At 32.3% G+C, this 10,215-nt stretch overlaps 1 protein-coding gene across 1 annotated transcript in view; it reads right to left on the bottom strand.

Moving 5' to 3' along the window:
* The window catches only part of LOC145683884 (cubilin-like), a 1,291,374-nt gene that overhangs the window by 1,208,503 nt on the left and 72,656 nt on the right, over positions 1 to 10,215 (bottom strand). The gene's annotated exons all lie outside the window — the stretch shown is intronic.

Below are 10,215 nucleotides of genomic sequence, written 5' to 3'. Positions count from 1 at the left end.
CAGATTACTTTTAAAGAAAAAGTTCACTTTTAAGATAAATAATAATTGAATAATTGGTGAAATGAGTATGTGGGAGTAAATATTGATTAATTGATTATTTGAGTTTTACGTCAAGTTCAACATCGAGGCTATATTTTGATATATGTTCAGAAAACTTGGCTCGTAGCGATTTTATTAACAATGCGAACCACAAATTCTTTCAATAAGAATTAAAAGAGTGTTTTCGAATGCTAATTCTTTTCCTTTTTCTATGTAGTAGTAGTAGTAGTAAAGTGTTCAGAGTTTTCAGCTATTGATAAGAATTTAACTTAATGTTGAATGTTTAGTATAGACTATTTGGTATACCTGAAAAATGGTTTCAAATATACTTTAAGGAAAGAAAGAAAGAAAGAAATCTTTGAGTTCTATGTTCCACGATTATGGTTGTTAGGTTAAGGAAGACTATGATTAAAGCAAGTGAATGATTACTGAATTGGTAGAATGAGAAAGTGGGAGGAAACGGTAGTACCCGAGAAAACCTACGAGCACGGTATTTTTCACCACAAACTTACTTGGTCGTCGTTCGAACCAAGGAGCCCAAGCACCAGAGGTAAGCACTTTACCACTGAGCCAACATGCACCTAGTTAGGAAGATATATAGTTTAAAATAGAAATCTTTTACTTTGTCCCACGATTATACTCCTTAGTTTAACTTGTACCAGCAAGCTTTGTGGCATCATTCCCTTTATGATAAATGAAATAGTGGAATGACAAACTGAAAGGAACTGCACAAAATCCATGGACACAATGCTGTCCGCCACAAGCTTACCTTACCGAGGATCGAACGAAGGACTTTACAAACCAAAGGTGTATTATATTTGAATAAATAAAATTTTGCTACTGTTAACATTTAAAAGAATTAGATGGATGGACCGATATCAAACCCAGGGTACATCAAAAGTGTGCTATATTTAACCAACTAGTTTCAAAACACACACATACATGAACCGTCTTGGAAAATGATAATATTGGTGTAAAAGAAAGAAAAAAGGCTAGTTATAGCCCGTATGATTTGTAAATCTTTTTCAGCCTTGGGACTGCAAGCATGAACGGTAGAAAACAAATTTATTTTATTTTATTTATTTATTTATTTATCATGATGGATATCTAATAACGACAAAATCAATTGAGAAGGTATCGTTCAGAACTTGTTTCAGTACGTGTCATTCTAACACTTCCTTGATAGGACTGACAAAATATTTTATTCAAGATAATATGCATTGTAAGAAAAGAAGAAATTGAATTTGTATATGATGATAATGTGATACTTATACCATTGTATATATTTTTAAGCTAAGGGAGACGGGTGATGCTAACAAAATGAATACCATTTAAAACAAATGGATAAAAGGTACCACTCCACAAAAAGTTTGATTTCAGTAAGTACTATGATTCTGCAAACATCTTTATATCTTTAAAGTACTTTATTCTTTCTCAACAACAATTTTTTAGTACTTCGAAACAAAGTTTCCCTAAAGTTTGTTTTAACAAACGAACTGTGAAAAATTATTCATTCACAATCTACAATTGTTTTAAGTTTGCACAGCAAACGAAATGGTTAAAAATAAATATCGACTTTCCATGTGAAAGGAGATACATAAGGCAGAAACCGATCTAATAAATAATTAGCAACGAGTTTGTGTAACAATTATTTCACTGATTACACTCTACGAGTGTTCTTATGAACTTCTGATGAACCGAGTCAGCAAAATGCAAGAAACGATTTATTTACAACTTCGTAAATGATATGTGCTCTAAGGAAGTTTCTAAGGAAAACGAAGTAGTTAAAATTGCTACGGAATCGATGAATAAAAAACTACAAGTAATACTGACAAACGCCTAACGTGCTGATAGATTTTGTGAAAAATTCTTTCCAAAACTGTTAGGAAGAATTTCAAAATTTGTGTAGCTTCTCATTTTTTAAACATTCGTTTTTGAACACGTTGTCGCAGATAAAAAGCATTTTGTTTTTGGGTAAGCACTACAAAAGTTATGATTATTGCATATTGTATGTAATATAGCTAAAGCTATATCGTTTCAACAAGATAAAAGGTCTCAAAAAACTCGCACTCAGAAGATATACTTGAACTGAAATCTTTGACTTTTTTTAGCTAGTATAAAGAATAAATAATTGAATGAAATGAAGGAACATATGACTTTGTTGAGGACCGAGCCAAAGACCTTTACATTGTAGAACCCATTACTTATACACATACATACATACATACATACATACATATAAAGATATTTTCAATAAGTACATGTTCTTTTAATGTTCAGAAAACAGACTTTATCCGTAAAAATAAACAAATATTCCTACATGTATGGAAGGAGGAGGAGGAGTAGGTGGAAACTTGGAAAATTTATAACTTAGACATTTTTACACTATATTTTGTTAGGAATGAGAGTTTTTTCTTTGAGCTTTTTATCATTTAAGATTATTTAGGATTTAGATTTTTGAACATTTACATGTTTGGACTGTCCTTTGTAGACAATCCAGAGAAAGGAAAAGGGAACTATAGGGTGGAGGAGGAGGAATCTGTCTGAGACTTACCACACCTGCATTTACATGCTTTAACAAACGAAAAACTGGGAAATCTCACAGGCGGTGAATGCTTAGTCTGAAAATGGGTTTTACACTTTTTTGATAAAGTATCCCTACAGTAAATTAATTTTGGATTCGTTTCATCTATGAATACAGTAGGCATGCTGATTTAATGGGGAAATAAGTTGTGAATAAATGTGAGACAATATTGGAAAATTTAATAAGTGCAAATGATTTGAGTCTGAAAAATGGTTTTAACAAAGGCATAAATACTTGGTGTGAACCTGCGAGTGGTATCACCATATACAGAAAAAGCATAAAGTTCGACTATGATATACCAATAAACATTATTGTTATATCTCTTAAAATGTGTGATAGTCAAAACTAGAAAAATGATTACTAAAAAAAGATTTAGCTATGCTTTAATTAAGACAATGACTGTTGGGAACACTTAAGAATGGTTCACGAAGAAATTAGATGTCAACTAAAATCAGGGAATTCAGTTGAAAATCTCTTGTAAATTTTCAAAAATTTGAAGCTTGAAATATATAAAACGATAATCATGCGTGCTGTTCTATATGGATGTGCTTACTTTGAAAGTGAGACCCATGAAGAAGGAAAATGGTAGAAATTATGTAGTAAGCATTGTTAGGATCATCAAGTGTAGGAGGGTTACGTAAGCAGGTCATGTAGCGAGAATGGAATAAAGTAGGAACCCTTACAAAATTTTAATCGGTAAAAGAAAAAATATACCATTAAGATGACGTATGTGAGATGACAATATTAAGATAAATTTCGCAAAAATAGGAATACAAAGTAAAGAAGTGGATCCACTTGTCTAAGGATAAAAGTTAGTGCAGAGCTTTTGTGAACGCAGCATTGAACTTCCGGGATCCATAAGTCATAGAGTTAGTTATTGTGTTGTTATAAGAAAGATTTGGTAAAATTAACGAAGTATAATTTTATTTTCTTCCCAATTGGCAAACTCATTAGTAATTGAAAAAATAACTCTCGTAATTTAAGGCTGCTTATTAAAGAAAAGAATTCTTGGTAACACTTTCATTATAGTTTGCTTTTCGTTTGTTTCCCTTACTCGTTTTTAAAGGGTACAATGTTGCCAATTTTATTTGTAATAGTGTCAACTTAGAAAGAAAAACGAAACTAAATCTTGGAGTATACCTATAATTTTATCCTATGAGCTTTGGCAATGTGTTATGATATTGTTATACTGGTGAATTGCATATCATCAAGGAACTGAATTGCATTGCATTTTTAAACCAGCGCATAAAAAGAAAGAAATCTATTGATTGCAGGGACCTGTTGAAAAACCTGTTTTTAAGTGAGCGTTTAATATAAAGGAGCCGCTAAAACTTGCTCAATACTGTAATAAGGTCACGGAAAAGTATATAAATACCGCCGTTAAAAGAAAGACATTAATATGTATTCTAGTCATTCCTCGTTTCTTCATTGCTCGTTTCTAGTACTAGCCGATGATTTTTTCTTCTTTTTTTTCGTGTATATACACGTAAATAAAAAATAAAAACAAAAGGAAAAAGGACTTTATTTTGCAAAAACTGTTCCTGCTTCTGCTTTTCTGTACGTATTGGTGAATAGGAGACAAGAAAATGTACGGTCAAAATGTACTCATTTGTCATTGTAATGAAAACGATATATCCATTAAATGTTTAATGCACACGTTCCATTTGTGGCAACCTAAGAGAAGAAGTTTATTACTGTGCAATGGATATTCAAAAGGATTATGATTATTCATAAAGATAGTTTAAAAACAACTGTAATAAGCAATATCACCCATATTGAAATACAGAATGAAGTTTTGCGAGAATTTCAGAAGACTCACGGTAAATCATTTAACAAGCTACAACAATTTTCCAATATTTATGAACATGCGATGATAATGACGATTTTATTAAACAACTGGTAAAAATTTTTACTTGAAAACGTGATTAAAACTACAAAGTGTATTTACAAATGAAAAAATCCAGCATTTGATAGAACTATGTTTCAATGGCTGATAATTACAATGTTTTGCGATTGTAAAACTGTTAGCAAGCGATTCTTGCTCTTACAACTGTTTAAAAAGTGTTTTAAAATGTTTACTGTGTAGTGCAATGCAATAATATTAAACAATTCTTGTGAATCGGAGGGTGGTAAATGTCTAAAATGATTAGTTCATAGTACAATAATACTGGATGGTTAAGGAGGAGGAGGGGTAAATATTGTATTAAAAACTGTTAAGTTGTACATATGGAAGCTAGAGGCTTACTACGGAATTTTTAATACGATCAAAGCATAGCTGTTCTATTAGAATAAAAAAAATATTATTATAGTGAATCAGAAATAAGTGTTTATATATTTAAGGAGGTAGTGTGAAATTCAATAAAGACTATTAATAATGTCTTCAAATACGTATAAAAGAATACATATATATACTTACTGTATGTAATAAAAATCAGAGGACAAGATTCTGGTTATCTTGTTAACCCTATTCCAAGTATGTTGGTAAATGATACACTCTTAAAAGTTAAGTTTCATATATGATAAATTCCATTTCATAATCCTTACATTAGCTCTGTTTACTCTTCAGAGTTGTGATACCCTTAATTAATTTGTAGTAAGCATTCTCATAAAGAATAAAGATTTGTTTTTACTCACGGTTCAGTACATTTCGTTTGTATGTGACAATTTGGTACTCATAATATAATATTACACAACTTTATTAGCACATTTCTCCTATTCTTAGATGCTTACATCTACGTCAGTGGTTATTTTTTATGGGTTCCTTAATTCATATGTTTGTCTATGATTGTGTTTGCCCATTGCCATTCCAAGGATATTGATCTTTGAGATGTAGTATACTCCTTGTTCAGCGGGATGGTACTCTGTTTTCAATAAATAGTAAGATCAACGTCCTTACTAATACAACATGTCTTACCTTTCTTCCCGTTGCGAGAATTTACAATCTGTACTCTAAAGATTACTATTAAGCATGATTTCTACTGTTCTGAAGAAGGTCTTCAGTTCGATTCTTACATTTTCCTTTACAAAAGGTTAACATAATGGATCACATTACCTCCAAATAAAATATTTTTCGTTTCAATTAAGGTTGTTCTCTCACAAAAGAAGAGAACCTCCGAAATCAATTCATTTTTTGGACGATATGACATGTATACTGGTTTGTTTATCGTTGCGGCAGTGCTTTCGATAGTAATCCCTACAAAGGCCTTCATCCTTTAATGTATGGGAAATCAAATATTACTTTAATACCGGTTTCAACTGTTTAGATAATATATACATGTTCTCAGAATTTTTTATCTACTATTTCGAATTAATGTGCTAATCATTGTCTTAGGAACTTGCGCAAGAGTCTGAAAACTTGCTCGTGTTAAGATCATAGGTGTACCTAGTACTTTCGCTACGACCTCAACATATAAATCAATTGTCTTAAGTGAAGATGTCATGTACTTAAACTTTCCACAACTCATTGTTTTTTGTTATTAACTTTCTCTTTGTCTTTGTTTCGGGTCTGGATCCCTTTCTTACATACAATTCTCTATGGAATTTTTAACACTATTTTCTCAATTTTATTTCCAACTAAATCGCAAAAGTGTTGAAAATTAATTTCTTTACGTGTTCTTCTGTCCAAAGTGTTGTCATGTATCTTATATACATAGTCTACTTTACTCGTTTCAATTTTATTTGAAACCATGTTATAAAAATGCTCAAACATAATTTCTTCACGTGTTTTATAATCCAAAGTGATATCCTGTATCTTATATACATAATCTAGTTTTCCCGTTCCAATTTCCTTTAGCCTACACGCATAATTTTTGGCCTCAAAGTTATGAAGGCGTTAATTTACCACCCATCTTTTACTTCGTCGGTTAATTCACCCAAGTACGGGACTAATGTACGTGGAGATTTCTCATCATGGTGTTGTACATACATGATACTGTCCGTATTGCAGTACAATGTGTTTTCTGGTCCTACAGCCATCAATAGGTCATAAAGCTTAAGCCTTACTCATGTCTATCATTTCGTTTCCCATAAGAACAGCTGTGCTGTGAAAAATGTAAAAATTCGAAAATTTCCTAGGCTTATTCTTATTCTCAATGTCCTTGTGTGTATGACAATAGCATGTTTTCCCCCAATGACTAGTAATGTACTTCGTACTGCAATACCTATAACTAGCTGTAAAGCTTTTCTGGTGTATCAACAATTACCGGTTGTAATAAATCGGTCCTTTGTCCCATTTTCCGTAGAGCAATTGAGGAATAGTTTGTTCATGTACCTTAAGCCATGGTTTTAATTTAATTGAATGCCTTCGTGATCATAATAATCTACAACGTATTAATTTCCCTTTACTTTAGTTTGACATGATGTGGGAAAAACCTCAGGTTCCTGCTTCATTTTCAAGAAGGAAATTACATATTTTTTAAAAATTATCTGAGTTTCCACTCTTCAAAATCGAGTAGTTCGAATTCCCTGATCTGAATAATTTCCAGAATTTTATATCCAGCCTATAGTGTTCTGTGCAGCTCAGGGGTACAATACGTGTCTGTTAAGGTATCATAATGTCTGCAATTATTTGGTTGGAAGTAAAGCTCCACGGTATAACACAAATACAAGTCTACTGTTACATGTATATCGCACTGAAGTACCAGAGTGTTTTCCTTAGTTTATGTATAACTATTGTTTTTCTGAGACAATATTCATAACATATAGATAGTAATTTATTACATCAATACAAATGTCTATTTTCTTACATAAAATCTTCACATGGTTAATATGTTTCTTAAGTTATCGTAACAAATGAAAAAAGTGACGTCATTCTGACGTGTCGAATTAAATATCTTAATGCGCAAATCTTCTGCGACTATTTGTGACTATTAGCTCTGCGCCTAGGTGTGGTTATGCTAATACAATAAAGTGCTTTGTACACTGTTAAGAGGTACAGTCAAAAATAAAATTTCTATGTGTTTATTTGCGTATAAAAAACAAAACATATACACAAAACATACAATATATACAAGTGTAAAAAACAATAATCAAGATAATATTTATATACAAAGGAAACAAACATAGGTTACAATATTATATACACAAAATCGTAAATTACACATCAATATCAATAAGTTTTATCCTTTTCTAATAGGTTGTCAACTAAATCCTCAACGTATTCAGGATTTCTAAATAATTCTTCGTATTCTCTATTAAACAAGTGTTCATATATTACACTATTAAAATGTAATTTAACATAGACATTGATCATATTGTCTCTTACATTTTTCTTAACCATAACACACCAGGATTCTGCTTCCAACGTGTATTTATTTACAACGTGTATTTATTTACGTGTACAGCGTTTAGCTTGCACACGCAAATCCAATGGAGAAACACTTGCTGTAGGGGACGGTGCAGTTGAAAAATCCAGTGGAGAAACACTTGTTGCCGGTGGGTTGTGGTTTCGGGTGTTGCAGTACGAACGATAAGAGACAGAAGATATAAAGTTGACTCATTGACTAACCAGCATAACTTTAGATACAAATGCTATGTGACATGTTAAATTAAATAAAATTCTGTTTTTAAAAAAGAAAAATGCAGAACATTTTATCCGATTAATCACCTTATTTAATTAGTAAGTTAATTCTCCTCTCTTTGATTGGAGCAAGTCTGTCTAATACATGCTGGTTGAACTCTGGTGTTCTTATTGTCAGGTCTTTTTCGATGGAAAGCATAACCATAATGGTGATAACCTTTCTAGGGACATTCAATTCCTTGAAAGTGTCAATTCTTTCTCATGTGGAAAAAAAAAACTTTTCTTCTTTTGCTGACGCCATGGGTACAGTTAATATTAATTTCAGAAGCTTTGAAGATTCACTAAATATTTTTCTAGATTATTGCGAACGATTCATTCTAGCAAACTCAGTCCCTGGCAGTGATCCGAATTCCTCTTCAGCGTTGACTGAAGAGAGTTCGTAGCAGAGATTAGTGTTATAAAAAAATGTACATTGAACACACTTTATTCACAGTTTATCTAGGAAAAATTAAAATAAATTGATGAAATGTATCTGGTGCAAACAACACTACTGCCATAAGATATCCTGTAAATTTAAACTGAATTTTTTTCGAACACTCTCCTGAATTGCCCTTTGCTTGTTTTGTCTAAGCCTTAATTGCAAATTTTCCCTCAGTTGAAAGCTGGTCAATGTTTTTTGTAAGTCATTTACAGAAGTCATGGTATACAACTCATTCAGAATTTGTAGGTTATTTACAGAATTAAAGCACATACAATGAAATTAAACCTAATGATTAAAAACCAAAACAGCTGATACAAAATAGGTACTGGTATATGAATTTCGAATGTCACATATTCATACATCAACACACACACATGTGCGCAAAAGAAAAAAACTACATTCCAAATCATCCGTCTTGGTTGTTACGCAATGCACGATGAACACAATATGCTTCCACATGAGGCGAAACAATGTTTATCAATGTGATATGTTCTGGAAAGGAAACCTCGAAACCCCCCAGATGAAGGATCAGCATGTAACAGAAGCCAAAAATCAAAGAGCATTAAAACAAACAGCACTACCAGTTCTACACCCAAAAATGTTAACTGGGAGGGGTCCAAAGTATTTGAGGGAGGTCCAATACGTCTACATAATATGGAACCTGTCTTATACTGCACCCGAAAAGACGATAAGTAATTCTTACTTACTGTCATCTATATTTTTAGAAAAAAATGATAGAATGATTATTTTTATAAAAAATGATGAGGCGTAAAATAAAGTACCGGTATTTAGCCTACACCAATCGTTTCTCTGTTAAACAAGTATGGTTTGTTAAGAAAGTTTACAAATATTAGTCAAGTTTCGAAATTTTTGGGATGTCCGGACCCGGTGTACCCCCTCGTGCTACGCCCCTGAGCATTGCTAACTAGTCCCAAATTCAATGTGGCGTTCTCCATCATACAGTTTCATGTGGAAATTATCAAGAGTATAAAATATACTTATTTTATAAAAGAAATATGTTCATACTAAAATACTATCCATAGAGGGGGGGGGGAGCGATTCTACATACTGACTTATTAATATTTGATTCACAAATTACTGTAGAGGAAGCCTTCATTATCAATATAAGCTAAGAATTAACTTGTAAATGCGGGTCTACATTCATTTGTTTTCTCATCTACTAGATATTTTCTTTCTTATTTTGTAATTCTGCAATCACTTTTTTTTATTTTCATTATATTGATTTGCTTCAGTATGGTCCCGAAATTTAAAAAATATGAAGGCATAAAAACAAATTCCCTTTGTTAATTGCTACTGAAAAAAAAAAAATCAGAAATCTTATTTAGCCTGAAAAACATTCTCGTTCACTGGAAACTGTGCTGTGTTGCAGAAACACTGCAACGACCAGTCCCTTTAACTTCTGAGATAGGGAAAAGGAGACTTAACATTTGCTCCAATTGCCGCGCTGAAGGAATCTGCTCGTTGTATGCTCGCTGCAACACAATATAAATTAGAGACTCTCTGACGGATTGGGGGCGCGGTGGCTCAGTGGTAGAGCGTTCACCTCTGGTGCTTGGGGTCCCGGGTTCGATC

Source organism: Thermobia domestica, chromosome 4 (genome assembly GCF_964235325.1).
Source record: "Thermobia domestica chromosome 4, izTheDome1.hap1.1, whole genome shotgun sequence".
Taxonomy (NCBI): Eukaryota; Metazoa; Arthropoda; class Insecta; order Zygentoma; family Lepismatidae; genus Thermobia; species Thermobia domestica.
This window is presented reverse-complemented; position numbering and strand designations above follow the sequence as displayed.